Consider the following 21,578-nt stretch of genomic DNA (forward strand, 5'->3'; position numbering starts at 1 on the left):
ACAACTAGTTTTGAAGGTGGCTAAAGATCTGGCCGAGGATGATTGTAGAACAACACAGGAAGATGTTAAAGATGTATTTCCCCTTCAAGATCCAGGCTGGGATCCAAATAATGATGAAGGATTGAGACGGTTAAAGAGATACCAGGAATTGACAGCAAAAGGGCTAGAAAGAGCAATCCCCAAAACTATAAATTGGTCAGCCCTATATGGCGTCAAACAAGGCCCCTCCCAAACACCTTATGAATTTCTAGATCACCTGCGAGACGCAATGCGCCGACACACCACCCTGGATCCTGGATCTAATGAAGGGACACAGCAACTAATAAATTTTTTTTTAAGACAGTGTACAGGAGACATCAGGCAGAAACTCCAGAAGATCCGGGGTTCAGACAGCCGGAATTTAGCAGCTTTGAGGCCTGGAGAGTTTTTAGTAACAGGGAAGAAGGATATAAACAAGGGATGAAGAAATTAGTAGCAGAAGCAAAAGAGAGAGAAAAAGGAAAACATGGGCAAGGTCCACTGAAACAGGGACCACCCCAATCGGGAAAAGACCAGTGTGCATTTTGCAAGAAATTTGGTCACTGGAAAAACCAGTGCCCAGAATTAAGAAAGGGTGATGAACATAGACAAGGTGGTCAAAAAGGGGAAAAGGTAATTGCTCATGTAAAAGAGGACTGAGGAGGACCAGAGGGCCCCACCCTAGAGGACCCTCTGGTTATAGTTAAACTAGGGAACAGAGAAAGAGAAGTAAAATTCTTAATAGACACAGGGGCAACATTTTCAGTGCTGAATAAGGCCTTAATACCTGTAACCAACGACTGTTACGGTAAAAGGAGCGACTGGCCAATCTGAAAGAGCTTATTTTTGCAAACCATTGAGGTATAAATTGGGGAAACAATGGGGAATTCATCGATTTTTATATATGCCTAACGCTCCATCTGCACTTTTGGGCAGAGATCTGCTAGAGCAGCTGGAAGCAAAAATAATATTTAAGAATGGGGAAATTATTTTGGAGGTAAAAGATCAACAATATGTAGAACTGTTAAGCTTAATGATGATAAGTAAAGAAATTGAAGTTGTAAATGAAGAAGAGAATTTCAGGAAAATAATAGACCAGGTGTTTCCTGGGGTGTAGGCTTCTGACATACCAAGCAGGGCAAAGAATGCACTATCAGTATAGGTCAAACTTAAAGAAAGAGGGCAGCCAGTAAAAGTTAAACAATAACCCCTAAAGAAGGAAGACAGAGAAGGGATTAGTCCAATTATTGAAAACTTTTGAAAATAGGACTACTAAAAGAGTGTCAGTCTGATTTTAACACTACTATCTTGCCAGTGAAGAAGCCTAACAGATCATTCAAGCTAGTACAGGACTTAAAGGCTGTTAATAAGATAACTGAAGACTTGTATCCAGTAGTTGCTAACCCTTATACCTTGTTAACTCGTTTAATCCCTGAACTAACCTGGTTTACTGTTTTAGATTTGAAAGATGCTTTCTTTTGCCTCCCTCTCCATGAAGCCAGCCAGAAAATCTTTGCATTTGAGTGGGAGAACCCCAAAACTAGACGAAAAACTCAGCTCACATGGTGTGTTTGCCTCAAAAGTACAAAACCCTCCCCACCATATTTGGAGAACAGCTTGCAAAGGATTTGGAGTCTTGGGAACCTCCACCAGGAGAAGGACAGTTGCTCCAGTATGTGGATGACCTCCTAATAGCCACCCAGACCCAAGAAACATGTGTGGACTGGATGGTAAGCCTCCTAAACTTTTTGGGCCTGCAGGGGTATTGGGTGTCCCAGAAGAAAGCCCAAATGGTGAGACGAACAGTAATTTACCTGGGCTGTGAAGTAAGTGCCGGACAGAGAACCTTAGGGCAAGATAACAAAGAGGCAATATGCCAGACCCCAAAGCTTCAGACAGTGAAAGAACTGTGAACCAACCTTCTTAGGCATGACAGGATGGTGTAGACTGTGGATTTATAATTATGGATTACTTGTTAAACCTCTGTATGCCTTGATCACAGAAGGAAGCAGAGATCTTCAGTGGACCAAAGAAGCAGCTCGAGCCTTCAACCAGCTAAAGAAGGCACTCATGTCAGCACCAGCCTTGGGACTTCTAGATGTAAGTAGGCCATTATTTTTGTTTTCTCACGAGAAGCAAGGGATCGCTTTAGGGATACTAGCACAAAACCTGGGCCCGTATCGAAGGGTAGTTGCCTACCTCTCTAAGCAGCTGGATACGGCAGCTAAGGAGTGGTCAGGGTGCCTCAGAGCCGTTGCAGCAGTGGCAGTGGACATCCAAGAGGCACACAAGTTCACCCTGGGCCAGAAGATGATGGTGCTAGTGGCTCACAGTGTCTACAGTCCTGGAAGCAAAAGGGGGGCATTGGCTCTCCCCACAGAGATTCCTGAAGTGCCAAGCTATACTGGTGGAACAGGATGATGTTGAGATTGTGGTAACTAACATTGTGAACCCAGCTTCCTTCCTCAGCAGAAGTATGGGAGAACCAGTGATCCATGATTGCCTGGAGACCATTGAAGCCACCTACTCCAGTCGCCCGGATCTGAAAGATACCCCACTTGAAAATGCCGAGATCTGGTTTACTGATGGGAGCAGCTATGTCAACAGTGGGAAGAGCCATGCTGGGTATGCAGTTACCTCAAGCAGAGAGACTCAAGGTATGCATTTGGAATTGTGCATGCCCACGGAGCCATTTGGAGAAAGAGAGGACTGCTAAAGTCACAAGGGAAGAATATTAAACATGCACAAGAAATATTGAGACTGTTGGAGGCAGTACAACTACCTGAGAAGGTAGCCATCATGCATATCAAGGCACACCAGAAGGTGAGCTTGAAATTGGAAGAGGGGAACATGCTGGTGGATAGAGAGGCAAAAGAAGCAACAAAAAGTGAGATACCTAATGAGACAATTGAAGCAGCATTAATTCCAGATGGAAAAATTTCTATTGAGGGTAAGCCAATATACAATAAAAAGGATAAGAAACATATTAAGGCAGAAAAGGCAAGTTATAACCAGGAGGGACAGACTGTAACAGAAGAAGGAAAACTTGTAGTACCCTCCTATTTGTTGTGGGCATTAGTACAGAGGGAACATGAGAAAACACACTGGGGAATAGATGGCCTGTATAATCATTTAAAAAAGATCATGTCCAGGAAATTGCAGGGCACAGTGATACAAGTAACTTGTCAGTGTAGCCTTTACCTCTGAACTAATCTCAAAAATACTCCAAGGCCTAAAGTGGGACAAATTGGGAAAGGCTGTGGACCTGGGTAACAATGGCAAATTGATTTTACAGAGCTGCCCAGGAAGGGAGGATATCGTTACCTATTGGTGTTAACTAATACCTTTTTCAGGATGGCCAGAAGCCTTTCCTGCCAGAACAGCTAAGGCCCGAGAGGTAATCAAAGCACTGTTACAAGAAGTAATACCGAGGTTTGGAGTTCCAGCCACCATATCCTCAGATAGAGGGCCACACTTTATTTCAAAAATTGTGCAGCAAATAAGTAATCACCTGGGAATAGATTGGGAATTGCATACCCCATACCACCCTCAATCTAGTGGTCAAGTGGAAAAATGGACCACTTGATTAAACAACAAATCGTGAGATTGGGGCAAAGAGTAAATTTGCCCTAGCCCCAGGCTTTCCCATTGGCAATATTGAGAATTCGAACAAAACCAAGTGCAAAAAAAGAAACTAAGCCCTTTTGAAATACTGTATAGAAGGCCATATGCAGTTCAGAAAGGAACAACACCCATGCAAGTAGGGGAAGAAACCCTACATAAGTATATAAAGGCCCTAAATAAACAACTTAGAGAAATTGAGAAATATGTGGCCAAAGCTCAAAACAGAGAATTAGATAAGCCAGTATGTATATGTTAAGTCTTTTGCAGAAAAGACCTTAGAACCACAGTGGGAAGGACCATTCCAGGTGCTTCTTACTACCTTCACTGCAATCAAGATCAAAGAACAGGAAGCCTGGATCCATCACTCCCGAGTGAAGAAAGCCCCAGAAGGAATCTGGAAGATCACACCAGGTGATAACGAACTGAAGCTGAAGCTCACTCGGAACTACGAATAGATGGACTAATAGTTATTATGGACATTATGTGGAAAATTGTAATTATTGCAGTAATTGCTGTAACTATAACAGGAATCAACGCAATACCACATAGGTACAATGTGACTGAGATAAACAGGTGTAGAGAGCTTACGATGATTACTCTTGTAAGGCTTTAAATAAGATGCTAAAAGTCACAAATGCAAGCTTGTGGAAAGGAAGAAATATGTGGGGTTGTAAGTATGCATTTGTACAGGACGGGTTCCATGAGGCTTACCACCCACCCATGAGACTCATCCGGATTAGTCCTGAATGCTGTGACAAATGCTTGAGTAAATGCCCTCAGTTTAGACTCAAAATAGAGGGGTGTGCAATAAGACCAAAATTGGGCTGATAATTAACCCAAAGTGGTCTTTAAAACGAGTAGAAATGGGAGTACAAGTAAATGACCGGAATGTGCTCCATTTCTCAAGAACTCCTTTATGGACTAGACCACTTGGCTCCAAACGGGTATGCCTTCTAATTTTAGAAATAAGAAGGATCTCACTAAATTGCTAGGAACAAGATTGGAAGTACTAAATACCATAGATTCAGAAGTACTGAGTACAACAACCTTTGCAATCCTCTCTACTTGCACTGGGTAACAATCATTGGAAATTGACCCAAATACTACCAGAATGGGAAAACACAGAAGAGCGAGATCATGAGGCGATAATTAATGCGCTAGGTACAGCTAGTGAAAACATTTCGCTGGCTCTAGGGTGTACTCAGGCACAACTGTGGATGCAATCAGTGGCTGCTGCAGTTATCAGAGAAGGTGGAGAGGGAACATTTCCTGCCGAAATTCGCAAAATTGTTTGGGACAATGCCTCTGATATGGAGAAGGAGTTCAGTCTTGGTGGGTATTGGTCAATTTCACCTATAACCCTGAGACTAGTATAGTGACAGCTTTTGTTTTAGCCACACACGATGCCTCAGTGGACCTAATATACCCAATAGTGCCCTTGGGGTTAAACCATGAAGGAGCTGTATTGTACCCTTCCGAACACAGGATGTAGGCATGAGAAATTGAAGGAAAATGGCAAACTGTTAATCTAGAACCCTGTACCGCAAGGAGACAACTAGGATACATATGTGAAGGGACATTAGAAGGTGACAAAGACACTTGTTTGGATACGGACTAAAATATTTGTCACTTTGAAACACATCCAGGCAAACAGAAAACTTCACTGGTGTATACAGGACAGGGGTGCATCTGTCTAAGGACAGCATGCCCCATCATAAGGGTAGATAACCAAATTGTAAAAGAGACGCAATTCAATTTGTGTGTTTGTAATTTTGTTAGAATTAGGAGATGTGATTTTTCCTATCGAGCACCTGTAGTATCACATCAATATATAAAGACTAACCTAACCACTGTGGAGAAGATACTGCCTGTGCGCATAGGAATGAATCTGACTCTAGTCACTCAATTGATGAGACATCCTGAATTGAGAGAAATCTTAAAAGAAATTAAGGAAGGGGGGAAAAAGATGTTAATTACAATACACCATGACACAGAGACCATCAAAGGAATTTTTAAAACGCTTGAGGAACATGTGTCTCATCATTGGTGGGATGAGCTTTTTGGGTGGTCTCTGACAGCAACCAGTATACTAAATACCTTAGTCCACCCTATAGTTGTGTTACTTATTTTAGTTAGTATAAGTTTAGTTTTATCTGTAGTGATACTTATTTGGAATTGAAGGATGCTATGAAGAGTAACAGCCTTAACTTCACTATCGAAAGCATATGGATTGGTCTTGAGAGACACTAGTTGTACAACTTGGATAGATGAGGAAGACTCTATATATTGAGTAAATGAATTTACTCACTTTAAAGAGGAAGTGGGGTGTGAAACATTAATTTTGAAGAATTAAAGATTTTAGTTTAACCAGATATTGCTGAAGTAAGACAAATAGACTTCCCTTTTGATAAGCAGAATCCAGATTTAAGGAACTGATAAATCATGAGGCCTGTCAACTTATGTTTGTGTATTCTGACTAATCAATAGACTTCAAGAAGGACAATGAATTCATAAATCAAATACTCCTGGGAAAACAGGATTCAGTTGTCACACAACACTAAAAGGTTAAGTCAAAGCGAAGAAGACTCATTTACTTAATCATTTTGAGACCCTGCCCCATAAAAAAGACCACTGACCTATTTCAAAGAACAAACCATGCATGCTTAATAGCTTTTGGCTAATTACCATATGAAGCCGGGAATGGGATGTACTAAAGTCATGAATATACATTTGTGTTTTGGGTATTCAATACTTCTATACATAAAAAGACCCTGTGATCTTCTGTGAGCGTGCATGTGTTTGGGAGCTATCCCGCACGCTGCCCAGCGTCGTAATTAAGCATACACTTTCTAACTTTAAACTGTTAGAGAGTCTTTTGTCCGTCATAGTTGGATATCAGCATTACAGCGATATTCGTATTTTTTTAATAATTCAGACGATGCAAAATGCCTTGTCATAGGGGGATTCAAGTTTGTCATTGAACAGTTTAAGAAATTAAAAACGTATAGGGCTTTGCATAGCCTTTCAGCGGGGGTGTCTCCAGCTCCCCCCTTCTGTTGTACCAGAATGCGCTTGAGGGTGCCATGGGCATGCTCTATAATGGACTGCCCTGTGGGTGAGTGTGGTATGCCTCTTTTGTGGGTGATACCCCATAAGGAGAAAAAATCTTCAACTCTGTGGGAAACGTATGCAGGTCCATTGTCTGTCTTAATCTGTTGGGGGATTCCTAATGAAGCAAAGGCAGCATCGAAGTGACGGCAGACATCCTTCGCTGTCTCTCCTGTGTGAGCTGAGGCAAACAGAGCACCCGAATATGTGTCAATAGAAGCGTGCACAAATTTCAAGCAGCTGAATTCGGGAAAGTGTGTTACATCTGTTTGCCAAATCTGTAGGCTTTGTAAACCTCTTGGGTTGACTCCTGTGTTTACATTAGGAAGGGTGCAACGCTGACAGTCAGGACATGTGGCAATGATACTAAAGGCCTGAGCTGGAGTTAATTCAAAAAGTCTTACTAAAGCTCCAGCATTCTGATGGAAAAAGGCATGACTCAGCCTAGCTTGCTCTAAATTGTTTGGTAAAACATGCTGCACTGGTAAAGCTAACAAGTCTGTCTGGGCATTATGTTATAAATGATCAGAGCCAATTTCCAAAATCAAAGATTTATTTAACAAATTTGAAAAGCAATTTCAGGAAACGCCACGATAAATCAGGACAACATCGATCGAATGTTGGGTGGACAATCCGGGAGCAGCAAAGGGTGCTTCTCTGGAGTACTGCCCACAAATTCGGGGTCTCAGGGTAGGTGTTTTATACCATTTTTCTACCCTGAGGCGAAAACAAGACGGTAACAAAGAACCCGAAGAACATGACATAATGTACATAACATAATCATTGAAATGTCTGGTGTCCGCAAGGGATTTCTGAAAGAGTTTCCTGAGAAATTGAAAAGATGTCTGAATGAAAAGTCTTCGAATCTTCTGTCAGAAGGTTTCTGCAGCCCTCTGCCCAGACTGGTATCGGATCTCCTGATGAACTGTGAAGATGTGGTCAGCCCATGCATAATGGGCCGTTTCCCGGTTACTTCTCTGGCAGATGTCGAGGTAACACCTTTGGACTGTGAAAAGACTGTGGTATGCAAAGAGATGCCCTGGAACTGTTTCCAGGCATTCAGGAGTTTTTACATTCCACTGCAAAGTTTTAATACACACGATTTTAATCCACGAATTTAATACTATGTATCTATTACAGTTACCTTCAGTGAGATAACCTGGAAGGTTGGAATGTGACCTAATATGCATAACAAAGTAAGGAGCCGTCCTTTTGTCTAACAGAGTAACCAGCAGTTTCAACCAGGAAAAAAGAGTGTCATTTTTAACATTTTTCAAAACAGAATTCTCTGCTCTTTGAACAATACCTGAAACATATGCGGAGTCAGTAACCAGATTAAAAGGTGTACTGAACTTCTGAAACACTCTGACCACAGAGGCTAATTCAATTATTTGTGGAGACCCTTCAACAACAGCAGTATCAGATTGCCAGGTTCCAGTTTCAGAATCCTTCCATACAATCACTGATTTATGGGTTTTCCCAGAACCATCTGTGAATATTGTCATAGCTCGCAAAGGAGTCTCACTTCTCTTTGGCTTAGGGAGTAAGTTAAAAGAAGAACTTAACTATTTGTGTTTAGGTGGATGGATGGATAGATATCCGTCCTGGGTAATCTGCTAGAGCAATTTGCAATTTTTCAGACATCTGTAGCAACCAATTCAAATAAAACATAGTGAGAGGCAGAAAGATACATTCAAAATCTTTCCCAGCCAAGGAGGTCAGCCTTTGACGAGCCTTGATAATCAACATGGCCATAAGTTCATCCTGCGTGGAAATAGTCTTGGGCATGTTATTAGGCAAAAAGATCCACTCGATGATTAGTAAAGGGTCTGCTTTTTCTGAGTCCCACTGAAATATTAAGGCATGGGGTTGCTTGCTGGGGTTCAGAATGATTAACCACAATGGTAGTTCAGGGGCCCAACAGGCTGATTGTCTCTGAGAGATAGCATCAGCCACTTTCGGAAGCGCAATCTGTGCTTCTTTGTTTAAATGCCTAGGTGATAAAAGGTCGGGCTCTTCCCCCAGGAGGGCAAACAACGGCTCCAAATCTGCATTTGAAATCCCAGGCAGGGGACGAACCCAATTTATCATTCCCAGAAGTTTCTGTGCATCATGTAAAGTTTTGATTTCAGTTGAAATTTGCAAGGGTTGTGCCGAAATAGAATGCATGCCTATTCGCCAGCCCAAATATTTTCAGGGAGATGTCTTTTGAACCTTTTCAGAAGCAATGGTCAGGCCCGCTGATGTAACAGCTTGGCAGACCGCTCGCACTGCTTCCTCCCCACGAACCACAGTTTCTGCAGAGATGAGGATATCATCCATATAATGATACAACAGAACATCAGGCATTTTTTCCAGTACTGGACTCAGAATTTTTGCTACATACCATTGGCATATGGTCGGGCTGTCTTGCAATCCTTGAGGAAGTACCAACAAATGATATCGATCAAGTGGTACCTGCATATTAATGCTTGGCACAGAAAAGCTAAATTTGGGTGCATCATCTAGATGCAGCAGAATATCAAAAAAGCAATCCTTTAAATCAATCATTATTATATGCCAATTTCTAGGGATCATGGAAGGAGAAGGAAGCCCCGGTTGTAGGGGCCCCATTCCCTCAATTGCCTCATTTATTTTCCTCAAGTCATGCAACAGCCTCCACCCCCCCAGACCATTTTTTATTTACAAACACAGATGAATTCCAAGGACTATTAGATGGGATTATACGTCCCTTTTTAGCTGTTCTTGTACAAGTTCCTGTAATACGCACAGTTTTTCTAATGACACGGGCCATTGGTCTACCCAAACTGGATCAGAGGTTTTCCAAGTCAGTTTGGGGATGTCACGGGCACCAATGACCCTTAGACAAAATTTGACTGCATAAAAATTGCCCACTGAGATAAAACATCTCTCCCCCACAAGATCAGCGGCGCAGACACCACAAAAGGCCTGACAGTAGCTACCGTTCCCTCAGGCCCTGTAATTTGCACCAGGTGTTGGCTCTGACAGCTTTGATTGTTCCCACCCACCCCGGCATTAATGGCCAATCATTAGGCCATTGATTTCGGAAGATAAGACTAACATCTCCGCCGGTATCAGTAAGTCCGGTTAAAATTAACTCCTTGCCTTTCAGAGACGCTTTACATTGGCATGTGGGACCCTGAGAAGTGATACGTTGTGTCCAGAAAACCTGTGGTACCCCTCTGGAACCAAACCCGGCCCCCCCTCTGTGTAGCTATCGGGGATGTGGACAAGGGTGCTGCTGGGAAAATCATAAGCTGAGTAATTTTGCTGCCTGCGGGGATCATGCAGGGCGGCTGTGGAGTCCAAGCCATAATTTTTATTTCCCCAACTGTATCAGAGTCAATGACTCCTGGCAAAACAAACAGTTCTGTCACTGAGGTAGAAGATCTACCTAAAAGCAGAGCATGGTAACCTGGTGGTAAAGGACCACAAATCTCTGTGGGGAGACAAAATACAGAGCTGTTGGTTAATGTTACTGTGTTACTGGTTGATACGTCCAACCCAGCGCTTCCTGGAGTGGCTGCTCATAGTTCTGCAATGGTCTGGGTGGTGGGGGCAGGGCCGGCTGGAAGCTGAAGTTTGGCTTTGGCAGCTGTGTCAGCTGCTGCGGGCTGTAGGGTTTGTGTCAACACTTGTTGCAGTCCCGAGCTGTGAGATGCTTCTCTGTAAAAGCTGGCCATTCTGGTGAATGGCATTCTAGTCACCATACCAGCTATGCTAATTAAGTCTGTCTTGCTCTCGGTCTTGTGTATTCCCACACTAGCACATTCCTGCTTTTTTGTTACAGTATCTTTAAATGTCATGAAACATTTCTTACTATGGTAAAAGACATGATGATGACCTCCATCAAACAAAAGAATTACAGTGAAAATTATTATCATTACTATTTTATGTACCAGGAAACAACATGGAAGTCAAAAGAAATTCTGCATTTTCCTATGAAATTCAGCAACAGCAGAACACGACTGCAGTGGCTGTAGGAAATGCTGCAAGTATCCAACCAGCAGCAGCTTGAGTATGAAAAACAGTGAGAAGGACTTTGCTTTGGGTAGCAAAGATTGTAATTTAGAAAAAAAAAAAAAAAGAAGGAGGAGAAGGAGGAGAAGGAGGAGAAGGAGGAGAAGGAGGAGAAGGAGGAGAAGGAGAAGGAGGAGGAGGAGGAGGAGGAGGAGGAGGAGGAGGAGGAGGAGGAGGAGGAGGAGAAGGAGAAGGAGAAGGAGAAGAAGGAGAAGGAGGAGAAGGAGAAGGAGAAGGAGAAGGAGAAGAAGGAGAAGGAGAAGGAGAAGGAGAAGGAGAAGGAGAAGGAGAAGGAGAAGGAGAAGGAGAAGGAGAAGGAGAAGGAGAAGGAGAAGGAGAAGGAGAAGGAGAAGGAGAAGAAGGAGAAGGAGAAGGAGAAGGAGAAGAAGGAGAAGGAGAAGGAGAAGGAGGAGAAGGAGAAGGAGGAGAAGGAGAAGGAGAAGGAGAAGGAGAAGGAGAAGGAGAAGGAGAAGGAGAAGGAGAAGGAGAAGGAGAAGGAGAAGGAGAAGGAGAAGGAGAAGGAGAAGGAGAAGGAGAAGGAGAAGAGGGAGAAGAGGGAGAAGAGGGAGAAGAGGGAGAAGAGGGAGAAGAGGGAGAAGAAGGAGAAGAAGGAGAAGAAGGAGAAGAAGGAGAAGAAGGAGAAGAAGGAGAAGAAGAAAGAAGAAGAAGAAGAAGAAGAAGAAGAAGAAGAAGAAGAAGAAGAAGACGAAGACGAAGAAGAAGAAGAAGAAGAAGAAGAAGAAGAAGAAGAAGAAGAAGAAGAAGAAGAAGAAGAAGAAGAAGAAGAAGAAGAAGAAGAAGAAGAAGACGAAGACGACGGCGGCTGATGAACTGCTCCTGAGCCAATTCCCTGAATTCCCTTTGAGAAGTGAGCATTTCCATAACATGGTTCATATTCTCCTCAGTGCAGAATGGGGCAAAAGACCTGCATGACCCCAAATGTGCCTTTTCCCCACAGACCAGAAAAGGGATCCCAAATGGCCAGTCCATATGGAGAGACTCTGAATGGAGAACACCCAAAGCAAGGTGGGTCGAATCCTTGACTTTTGTGCCCAAAGCTGAAGAACATACTATCTACAGACAAACTCCACATCTCCAACAGAGAATCCAAATCATCTTAATTATAGATTAGCGACAAGAGGGGCCGAGCTGTATCTTGCAAAGTGCTCAGCTCTACAAGTCTTGGTCCAATAAGGGTTTTCCTCAGAGAAGCTTTGCAAATTTCCTTAGTGAAATATTTTGAAAAAAAATCAGCCTGTTTTATGGAATCATCATTGAATCACAGAATGATTTGGTTTGGGAGGGAGGTTTAAGATCATCCAATTCCACCCCACTGCCATGGAAAGGAACACCATCCACTAGAATAAGTTGCTCCAACCCCATCCAACCTGGCCTTGAACATTTCCACAGATAGGACAGCCACAGTTGCTCTCGGCAACATGTGCCAGGGCCTCACCACCCTCACAGGAAAGAATTTCTTCGCAGTATCCAATCTAAACCCAACCCTCTGTCAGCATGAAGCCATTCCCCTTGCCCTGTCTCTCCAGGCCCTTGTCCAAAGTCCCTCTCCAGCTCTTTTGGAGCCCCTTTAAGCACTGGAAGGCTTATGACCATTACCCTGCCACCTGCAACCTCCCCCAGTAGCCAGCCAAGGTGACAAGAAGAGTGAGCATCCAACTAGCAGTAAGCACCTGGATCCCTGCACTGCTAATACCTGGGCCCATCAACACACTGACCTCTTCACTAGCTTATAGACACAAAAAAATGGGTCACCACTGCTTTTGTGACCACCTGGCAGCTGGACAAGCCACATGCTTGGACTTCAGTGCCCATTTCCAGACATTGGGGTTCCCTATTGCTGTGACAGTGTTGGTCATCCCTCTGGCCTTATTCATTTGTCCACATCATCCCCTCAATACTACAGGTCAGCTCAAATGGAGGAATGAAACATTCATTTCATTTATTACTTCACACCTCTGGTTAATTAAGACATCATCACCTTATGTAACAGTGTGTCTTTTTCAGAGTGCAGCTACAGCCTTTCTAGATCCCAGTCAGCCTCTCTAGTAGAGAAACTGCTTGAAAAGAATTCAGGCAGCAAATCAAGCTCACACATCCACACACGTTACAAGGCTAGCTCAGCAGAGAGGCAGAAGGCTCCCAGCCCAAGATTAATTCCAGCAAGAGTTTATTCCATGTGCCAAGGTTGGAATCCGGAGCCAAAGAGGACGATCATGTGAATTTTCTCAGTTATATAGTGTCTAAAGGTTCGTGGGTGGTACAGGGAACAGGGCAGGGGGCAAGTGGCCATAGGGAAGACAGTAAACTGGACACCAGGCCTCATAGCCAATGGGGAAACAGGGAAAGGGGATACCATGGTGGGGGTGATGGACTTGCAAAACCCAAAGAGAAGATTGCACAATGTTTGCAAGAAGCCATGGGGGCAAAGCCTTTTGTTACACCTGGGAGGGGTAATCTTCACTTTTCCAGGGCAAGGCAGTTAGAAATTCCTTTAATGGCACAAGGGACTCCAGAACCTTAGGCATTCCATTTGGTTTCCCCAAACTAATGCATATGCTGTTAATATATTTCAGTTTATTTCCATGATTCTTTTAGTCAGCTTGCTATAATATTTATAAATTTCTATCTATTCTATTCGTTCTATAAATTCTATCTATTTGTCCTCTATCCTTCAGTGACTAAATCACTAATGCACTAAATAAAGCCATGAATGCACCAAATAAACCTGAACTAGAGCATTACCATGTTTCTTTACATTTTTCTCCACCATGAAGGATGCATTCTTTTAATTCCTCCATTTAGGACTTTCTGAGGTGACAGAAGTTATTTTCCCTACAAATGACAGAGGTGACCCTGGACCTCATTGTTCTCAGATAGGGAAACTAGAAAACCACTTCACAGGACTGCAGAACTGTGGGGAAAGTAGAAGATAATTAAAAAGGGAGCAGGCACAGCTGGATGAAACCATGTCTGTGTGCAGTACAGTGCTATCAACCACTTCTTACATCGAACAGCCTGATTCACAGGTGTGGGACTATCCACGGACGGCAGGGAGAAGGAATTCTGCTGACCTGTGATATTCTAGAACACGTGGTTTTATTGCATGGGTCGTGGGTAAAAAGGGCCTTGCCTTCAGCCACCAGCCTCGGCTGAAGGAAAGTCCCAGAGAGAGAGGGAGAAAGAACAAGGGGGTAAGAGTTGAGAGAGAACGGAGCAAGGGAGCAAGGTGGCGGGGGTCAGAGAGCAGGGGGAAGAGGTAAGAGAGCAAGAGAGCAGGGAATAGAGAGGTAGAAGTAAGAGCCAGGAATAGAGCGGTAGAAGTAAGAGCCAGGAATAGCGAGGTTGAAGTAAGAGCCAGGAATAGAGAGGTAGAAGTAAGAGCCAGGAATAGAGAGGTTGAAGTAAGAAAGTAGAGAATAGAGCGCGAGGTCCTTCTTACAATGCATTATATCTCCTTTTGTGATGAATATTCTAATTTACAGTGACCAACCAATACAAGACACAAAATTCTATAGAATCTACATACAGTCTATAAGAACTACTACATTACCATACTATGTTATATTTTAAACTCTAAAAACTACCCTTTAGACTTTTCTGTTTTGATACATTGACCTTTGGATCCCTTAGCCAGCAGAAAGGTATTGTTCAATCAAAAGGAATTCTTCTTCAGCTGGCTAGGCTATTGTTTTCAGGTTATATAGTAACTAAGACTTGGTATCCTACAACTCAAAGTAAGCTTCTATTTCTATTATAGGTTTCATATTTTCAGAATCTTTTGCTAAACAATCATTTTTTATAAGGTTTCCCTGATTCATCTTCCCCAACACACAGGCTCCTGCAGTAGGGAAGTCAACATGAAGCAACAGACAATAAATCACCATAAACTACCAATTGTCAATGCTATCAAGCATCAGAAAGTGGGATTGCTCATCTGGAGTTCATTCAGTTCCTTTTTCTTCCAGAGCAGGCCATTAGTCTAGTGCAAATCTCTGCCTTTTCAAGACATGTCTGGATTTTTCTGAGATTAGAATTATGTAATTTATTTCATAAAAATATGAAATTTATGCCTTTCCCACGGGATCTGTCTAAAAGAACTTTTCGAAGCTCATTAAAGGTGTCGGGATGTGCGAAAGAGATATGGGGGTAGCCTTGTGCTGTCTCCTCACTCATTCATTAATATTTTTAACTTGAGATGATGATTCAGTCCAGATTCAACCCATTGCTTCAACCGTCCGCATAAGCCCAGAAGGTCCCTGTTCCCCCATGCAGTGATGTCACACTCCTGTGATCAATCTCTTGCCTTGCCTCCAAGCAATGGACCTCCAGCCAAGGGTGCTGAAGAAGAGAACAGCCAGATGTGCTGTCTATGACATGGACCTTCCTGCACTGTCCACTACCAAAAATGTACACATAAACTGGAATTCATTGAAAAAAGGGATGAGAAAGAATTAATCTAAACATAGTGTTTGATTTGGGTGGAAGATGTTGGTTTTAAAATGTCTATAGATTTTCACTGTTTCCTGTTGAGTCCCCAGTGGACAGAGCATCTTCTCTATCACAAGCAGGTGAGCAGAAGCTGCATAAGAGTCACCACAGGCAATGGCATAGCATCATCTTGATTGTCTAAGAGTGGCTACCATGCTCAGGGGAAGATGCTCTTTCTCCACATGAAGAGGCACCATGGGATCCAGTCAGGGAACATAAGATCCCCATGTGTTGGTTAGCACATGGAAACTCAGCACTGATCCCATTTGCAGGAGAGGAGACCTGCACAAATGTCAAAGGAGAGATTACTACCAAGGACCTTGCTGACACACTAACAAGAACATCATGTTGAGGTGCCTGACGGGCTTTAATGGGACATGGAAGTCTCTAATGAGCTTTGAGGAATTCCAGGATTAGCCTGAGTTACAGGTGCCATGTATCATAAATTCTCCCTTGGTCCCAGCTTTTGCAGACTGTGACCTTTGTGTCCGGAAGAGCTGACATCTCCATGCAGCACAACAATATAGTTTGATCTAGTTCAATTGTTTTCGGTTTTCAGTTGAAATCCTTCCCCTAACAAAGGGTTTAGCAATGAAGAACGGTACATAATGACCAGTGAAATGTTCTTTTTGTTTTACTCTCACTGTTAAAAACTTAAGCCTTATTCCCACTTTGGTGTAATTTCCCACCCCAGGACCTTTTTTATTTTTTGTCGGACACCAGATCCCTGTGGACTATGTAAACTCACACATGATGATCCAACTCTTGCATATGAAATGAGTGCCCAGAGATTTAGACTGTAAGACACACTTTCCAAACTTTCAAAAATTCTCTGGATTTTTCTTCCAACCCTCTGTATGCTTTAACATCCTTTTTAAAGAATAACCATGAAAACTCAGTATAATAATCCCATATTGGTTGCAACATGACAAAACAGAGATTATCCTTACCCAGTGGTTCCAGCATTTCCCTCCTGATATATATAGGATAGTGTGACTCTTCTCAACAAGTCATTTCTCAGAGACAAGTGTTCCTGAGGAAAAAGCCCTAAATATATTAATTTCAGCTACTATTTGGATTGCATGGATGTTTACGAGTGCCCCAAGGATGGGAAACAGAGAGCACATCAAACAGGGAGCTGTGCAGTCTAGCATCATGGAAGTGCATATTCCAGAGGGGTGTCTTCCAAGCCATCAGGGCACAGGTTCATAGCATTCAGGTTGGAAAAACCCTCTGAGACCACTGAGACCACCCATTCCAGCAGCACTGCCAAGCCACCTCTAAATCATGTTCACTTGTAGTTGGCAGTACCGGGGGAACAAGTTGGATTCAATGGTCTCTCAAGAGGGCTTTTCCAACCTTAAGGATTCTGTGATTCTATGATTATAAGGGAATAAACCTCCCCCAAACCACAGGTGCCCCTCTGCGTGCCTCCCAGGGACTGTCTACAGGAGCTGCACCGGAAGGCATCATTCCAGGACATTTGTCCTTTTAAATTATTAACGTAAAGCCATGGCTTGAACTTCTGTCCCCCTTTGCACACTGCAGTATCACTGGGACTTGGCCTCGAGAAGGAGGGGACTTCCTGAGAAGGAGAGGACCCTGAAGTGAAGGGAAGAGCCCAAATGCAGCCCGTCATTGCCAACATGACTATGTGGCAGATTGGTTACATCACACTCACACAAATCCACTAAGGAAGGGGTTTCTGGTGCTAGAGTTTTAGAAGCAACCACTGGATGGCTGGACGACATATCCTGAGCCTGACACCACTGCCCAGAACATCATCCTGGGCCTTGAAAAGCAAGACATGGGCACCCCAGAAGGAAGTGAGGTCGTTCTGACAATAGAACTTACATCAAAAACCGGCTTGTTGAGACCTGAGCCAGAGACCATGGGATTGAGAGGGTGTATCATATTCCCTGTCATGCACCAGTCTCTGGGAAAATTGAATGGTACAACGGACTGTTAAAAACTACATTGAAAGCAATGGGTAGTGGGACCTTCAAACACTGGAATATGTATTTAGAGAAGGCCATGGGGTTAGCTAAGAACTGAGGCTTTGCCAGTCGAGCTAGCCCTGCCCCATCTAATCTGACTCCTGGCCCTGCACAGCACCGCCCCCAAGAGTCAAACCCTGTGTCTGAAAGCATTGTCCAAATGCCTCTTGAGCTCTGGCAGCCTTAGGGCTGTGACCACTTCCCTGGCAAGCTTTTTCCAGCGATCAGTCACCCTCTGGGTGAAGAACCTTTTCCTAATATCGAACCTAATCTTCCCCGGACACAGCTTCAGACCATTCCCTCAGGACTATCACTGGTCACCAGAGAGCAGAGATCTTCCCCTTCTCTTCCCCTCACAAGGAAGTTGTAACTGTGATGAAGTCTTCCCTCAGTCTCCTCCACGCTGAACACACCAAGTGACCTCTGCTGCTCCTCTTAGGGCTTTCCCTCAAGGCCCTTCACCATCCTTGTTATCCTCCTTTGGATTCTCTCTAATCATTGATGTCTTTCTTATATTGTGGTGCCCAAAACTGCACACAATATTCTTGTCTTTGTCTCAGAAAAAACTGCATGTGCCTGCCAGGCTGTGGAAACACCCACCACCTTCTCTTTGTCTTGGTGGCCACATGAACTGAGTCAAGGCAGTGAACATCTTTGATGTGTAAAGCACCTTCTCTCTTGTATACTCATTATTAATATTGCTGTTACTGTTCATACTGTTCATCCCATTGCTGTTTGCTTTCGGTAAATTGTTATCTCAACCCATAGTCTCTGCCTTTGCCCCTTTCTAACCGGAGGGAGTGCAGGGGAGAGGAGGAATGGCTTATTTAGAGTTTAATTCCCATCTGGTTTTAAACCACGACATTATGTAAAAGAAGAAAACCCACCCAGAAGATTTTACATAGTTTTGAAACAGTTTTCCCCTTTCACAGTGTAACCTGTTCCCTCAGTTTGAGGAACTGGACTTTTTCACCCGGAAGTGCTGTTGGCTGTTCAGAAAGGAAGCTAATATCTCAGCTGGTGCTTAACATCTGTGTCCAAGGGGAAGGTCAGAGCAGGGAGGGCTGAGAGGCCTACAACCAATGAAGAATACCATCCCAGAATATAACTCCCAAGACAGGATGCTAAATACTTTTCTACTTCCCTCATTCATCACATCTGACAATATAATAACTTTGCCTAACAGCTAACATTTCCAACTAATATTATTTATATGCAGCAATAGCATTATCCTAATATCCACAGGGTCACACAGCTGCCTTGTACAAGACATTGTATTCCTATAATGCATTTTCTGCTCCACGTCTTCATCTCAGTTATATATGACACAAAAAAAATAATAATTACATCAAGCAGAAGAAGCTGCAGGCTCTGAACACCCATTTTTCTAGGCGTAATTGAACTACAAGAGGCACTTTGCTGATGAATACAAACCCCCAAATACTTAAAATACTCAAATATTATGTTGCCCAGAACAGCACTACAAAAATACCTTATTCTCTACCCAAGCAGCAAATTTTCTTACCTATTACACCTTATTGCCCTTAAATCACTCCACTTCTTCTTTGGGGATGTCAGTCCCTCTTTTGCAGCTCCTTCCCATTCCAGCAGCTCAGGCTTCTTCAATGGAGCCTACAAAAAGATAAAGAGGGACGATTTACAAGGCATTGGAGTGACAGAACAAGGGGGAATGGCTTCACAGTGCCATAGGGTAGGGTTAGATGGGATGTTGGGAAGGAATTCTTCCCTGTGATGGTGGGGAAGCCCTGGGACATGTTGCCCAAAAAAGCTGTGGCTGCCCTGAAAGGAGTTGATCAATGAATAACTCATGTAAGCATGAGTTAATTAGTAAGAGTCAGCAAATGTTAATCACAAGCCTAAGAAGCAGGATGCACCTTAGCCTTGTCAAGATAAGACAAACAGAATGCACCTTGCCAAGATAAGAGGAACGAAACCTATTGTCAGCAGAAAATGCTAAACTAGCCAGGGAAGGACTGCGCATGCTCCAGAAAGAAAGATGAAAAGTGAAAAGTGAGGAAGACTGCTGGCCTTAATCAGAACGACCCCTGACGAAGACTGGGAGCCTTCCTCAGTGGGACCACCAGAGTACACTGAGCCTGCACGTCACATATGCTAATGATATTAATGATTTCCAAGAAGTAATTTGTACAATCACTCCTATCCTAAGAAATGTAATGAATATGCATGAAATTTACCCATATATTGTACTGTGTAAAAGTGCTGGATTACATGTTAGCATGTTAGGAGGAGCAATCCCCCACGTACCCGGCACCAAATAAAGCAAATACCCACCTCACTGAATCAGTCTCTGAGGTGACTTTTAGCTCAGGGTTGGAGCGAATCAGCCCCATCTCTGGGAGTGTTCAAGGCCAGGCTGTACAGGACTTGGAGCAACTTGGTATAGTGGAAGGTGTTCCTGCCCATGGCAGGGGGAGGGACTTCATGATCTTGAAGGTGCCTTACAACCCAAACTATTCTGTGATTCTGTAATTCTATTATTGCCTTGCAAGAAAACCATGTTTTGATTTTTTTTTCTCATTTCAAAAGAAAAGAAAATCCAAAAATCAATTCAATGTATGTTTAGTTTTGCATCCATATAAAAATATTTACACACCAAGGGGCTTATCAGTGTTATAAATACATATTATAAGGTTGGCTTTTTGCGAACATTAAAATGGCTGCCATATGTATAATGTTAAAGTAACTTTGCTATAAAGATATAGTTTTTATTTCTGCTATTAACTAAGCCATAGTAGTGAAATAGCTGATATAGTTATGCTTGTGGTAATTGAACTGCCTGTTTGGTTGGGATAACATCCAGTGAATGTATGATGAAGACCCCTGCTACTGATATACCAACCATCAGCACCTGCCATCTGAAGAAAGTATGGACCAAAACCTAAGCTGGAGGTGATAATAAGAATGGATAAAAACCATAGCCAAGAAATTCACATGCTCTGAAAAGGTGGACCTGAGGAGGAGCCATGCTAAACAGTTCTTGGAACATGTAAATGAGTTTGGGGAGAAGTTTAAATATGCATAATTGTTTATGAATGTGCAATAGGTCAATGCAATAGAAAAGGTATATAAAGGGTGTCTCCAAAATAGCAGGTGTGGTCTTGGCTGAATGCCAAGCACCTGGCCATTCAAAACTTCGCTTTATTGTCTTTCTCTCCTATTGTCCTTTATTAAACTTTTAAATTTTACCCAGAGAGTGAACCTTGTTTTTCACATCAGTGTCCATATTCATCTGAACGTCTCCCCTTCCACCATGAGAACCCTCTCCCACTCAGTTTGCTGCTGCTTCTCTGTCCCTGAGACTCCTTTCCTATGTCACCAGCTTCCACATCATGAAAATTACGTATACATGGGTGTGAAGCAAAGGCCAGATGGTTTTTTGCCATTGTAACATGTTGGAGGTTAGGATTTCTCTTTTTTTATCCCATCTATTGCCTAAGAAATGATAAAAACAGTACTTAAGAGAGACAGAAGATGTAGCCAAGGAGGAGGCGGAGACGTGCAGCTGACTGCACTCTTGTAGCTGAGGGGCATTCTTTTGGGAAGAGCAGAGATACCTCGAGAGGCTGGGGGTGAGAGACTGGGCTTGGCTCCTCTCTCTCTCAGGGTTGGAGTGGAGATAGGTGAGGTTTGGTGCCAGACCATTGCTGCCCTGAGGATTTGCTGCCACTCTAGAGCTTATGTCCTCCCACTGCTTTTTCTGGTGTAGGTAAGCCTTTGCTCGTAAGACCAACTGTTGAACCAGGACCTTACTAACACCCAAATTCACTGGAAAAACACCCTCACCATCTGCTCAGGGGGCCCATGGGAAAACCCAGGACATCTCCCTGTTCCAACAGATCCTCACCCAGCTGCTTGTGAGAGCCCAGGTGCTACTGCCTAGCCCCGCTGTTTTCTGCCCCTGCTTCGAGTTTTTCATTACACTTAAACCTGATACCCCATGTCTGCCCACCCCCCACAGCTCCTGGCACCGCTCTGGAGTTTTTGTTACACTTTGTTTGCCACCCCAGTGTCTGTTCACCTCTGCCATTCCAGCCACCATTCCAAGGTTCCTGCTACAGACCATTTCACCATCTGGAGCAGCACTGGGACTGGCTGCCCCTGGGAGTTTGTAAAAGGAAGCCCCTTTTCTCTCTCTTCTGCCAGCTCACCTGCCAACAACCACATGCAGAGAGGTGATCAAACTCACTCCACAGCGCCCCCTGCAGCCACGGGGGAATCACCGCACCTGCCCTGCCCGGC

This window comes from Chamaea fasciata, unplaced genomic scaffold (assembly GCF_029207755.1).
Source record: "Chamaea fasciata isolate MVZ Bird 193981 ecotype frontalis unplaced genomic scaffold, bChaFas1.0.hap1 SCAF_2, whole genome shotgun sequence".
Lineage (NCBI taxonomy): Eukaryota > Metazoa > Chordata > Aves > Passeriformes > Sylviidae > Chamaea > Chamaea fasciata.